Genomic DNA, 2,741 nt, shown 5'->3' with positions numbered 1-2,741 from the left:
GGTCATTAAAAGTTAACCCTAAAAATCTAACGTTGGTCTACTGAAGGTGATCCCTAAGGTCACTCTACTGTCTTGTGACTCCCTATGGTCAATCTATGTTCCTGTCTGTGCAAGTAACCATATCATGTAGATACATAAATTTTTACAGGCCAAATAAAAAAAATAAATTCAATTACAATAAGAATTAAATGTCTTTTTCATCTTTTTGCTCTTTTGACTTCATGGAATGTACTTGATCGTATAGGGTTTAAGTCCTGCAAGCTTTCATTGTCGTTTCCTTATGTGTGTGTTAAATTAATGGACTTATTCACATGCTAAATACACACATAAGAAACATGTGCTTTGTCAGCATCAAAACAGGGATCGGATTCAGAAAGTCAACAAATATGTTGTTCTAAGTTTGATCCTTCAACCATGTTTAGCTAATACAAATATTGCTTAAGAAAAAGTTTATTATTAAGAGATTTTGACATTTAACAGCTCTCTAACTTTCGCCATATAGCCGTTGGAGAATCCTCCTTCAACACCCAATAGTGTACTTCGTCAGCTAAACATAAGCGTATTGTAGAGCGGCCTTTGCTTGCAAATCTCCCCATGTTGCCTCATCCATTTCATCTTGTTGAAGACCAAGTAATGTCTTTCCCATTCTTTGTTTTACAAGAATATCTTTCACTTTCCTCTGCCATAAACCAAAGTTCCCGGTGGCATGAAATTTGACAATGTCAAATCTTGCAGAACACGACCCCGATGCCATAACAACCTCGCTCTAATACCAATTTGTTGTGATATGGATGGGATAAATACGAAGCACAGCGGAATAAATACAACAAGCAAATGAAACACAACTAGAAAATGATAAACAACAAGAACAATAACAAGATTTACATGGTTCGGTAAAGCTTACATCCACGGAAGCAATGACACACAAATTTCACTAAGGAAATCTCAAAGTACACAATACACTTCTCATATAATCACTTACTCTGTTAATACATGCCCAGAATAACATATATAATAGTCCCTCAGAGGTTTCACCCCAATTACCCAACCACTACAACGTTCAAATTCAAAATTTGAAAAACTATTCGCTGCCTATGCGCACTCGTTGACGAGTACAGGGATTCCTCGATGACTCAGAGAAGGACACTCGTTGGCAAGAATAAAGGATTCGTTGATGAACCCATTTTATGCTCTCGATATCTCCAGAACTCTGATATTTTTCTACTTTCGGGATCTACTCGTCAACGAGTCCCTGCTGTATTGCCGCTTTATGTTTTTCTTCCTTCTTTGTTTATGAAATCCAAAGTATAAGAGCCACACCATAAACAACATATATTGGTTGTGCATAAAATTGTGTCTTGGTGCTTTATCGTTTGCTGCAAATTTACATATTCTGCTGTGCATCCTATACTCGATTTCCAGAACAAATTGGTTTCAGAGAGTTCTTGTCATGGCATCGGGATCTTTTTCTGTGAGATATGATGTTAAAGATATACTTGTGCAACAAGGGATGGTGAAGTCTCTACATGGTGTTCAAATGGATGGAATGGATGAGGCGAATTGAAGAGAAATGGAGGCGAAGGTCTTTTCTACAATACACTTGTGTTTGGCCAATGAAGTGCTTTATCATGTGATGGAGGAGGATTCTACGATGGCTGTGTGGCAAAGGTTAGAAAGTTGGCACATGTCCAAATCACTTTCTAATAAGTTATTTTTAAGCAGCATCTTTATTGGCTTTAGATGGTTGATGGTTCAAACTTAAAACAACACATCAATGCATTTAATCAAATTATTAGTGATTTAATGCGTGTTAATGTTAAGTTTGATGAGGATGATAAGGCTTTGATGTTACTAAACTCCTTGCCAGCGACCCATACTAATGAAAATTTAGTTACCACTCTTATATGGGAAAAAGAGACTCTTAATTCAGAAGAGGTGACAAGTGTATTGTTGAATTTTCATCAAAGGTTGTAAATATGTGATGAAGGAGAAGGAATTTTGGTGAAAGGAAACAATGAGCGTGGCAAAGGAAAGTTCAAAATTGCATCAAGTCAAAAATCCCGCACACAATCCAAGAAAAAAAAGGATATCTAGTGTTATAAATGCGGTAAAAAGGTGCATGTTAAACTGGAGTGTCCATATTGGAAGAAAGGAAATGCTAAAAAGCATGAAGGGACTTCAAAATTAGCGAATGTGGTTCAAGAAGGAAATTCAGTTTGTAGTGATGGTGATGTTCTTTCGGTTTTATCGGGGTTGGATCACCTTACGGATTCATGGATGTTCTTGCCATATGACTCCAAACAAGGAATGGTTCAACACCTATAGGTTGGTAAATTCAGGTTCAGTTCTTATGGGTAATGATGTTTACTGTAAGATCATTGGCATAGGAAATGTTAAAATAAAAATTTTTGATGGTGCTGTGAGAACCTTGAGTAATATAAGACACATACTGGAGTTAAGGAAGAGCCTGATTTCACTTGGCACCTTGGATTGTAATGGTTTATATTACAAGTCCAAAGGTGGGGTTATGAAAGTATTGAAAGGTAATTTTATAGTGATGAAAAAGCAAAAGCTAGATGGGAATATTTACATACTGTAGGGAACTACTGTTGTAGGTGGAGTTGCAGCTGTAGATACTGAATCTGAAGAAACTATCTTGTGGCATATGCGTCTTGGCCATATGGGGGGATATAGCATGAAGGAACTACACAAAAGAAAACTCTTAAATGGTATAAAAACAT

This window comes from Malania oleifera, chromosome 12 (genome assembly GCF_029873635.1).
Source record: "Malania oleifera isolate guangnan ecotype guangnan chromosome 12, ASM2987363v1, whole genome shotgun sequence".
In the NCBI taxonomy this organism is placed as follows: Eukaryota; Viridiplantae; Streptophyta; class Magnoliopsida; order Santalales; family Ximeniaceae; genus Malania; species Malania oleifera.
Note: the sequence above shows the minus strand (reverse complement) of the source record.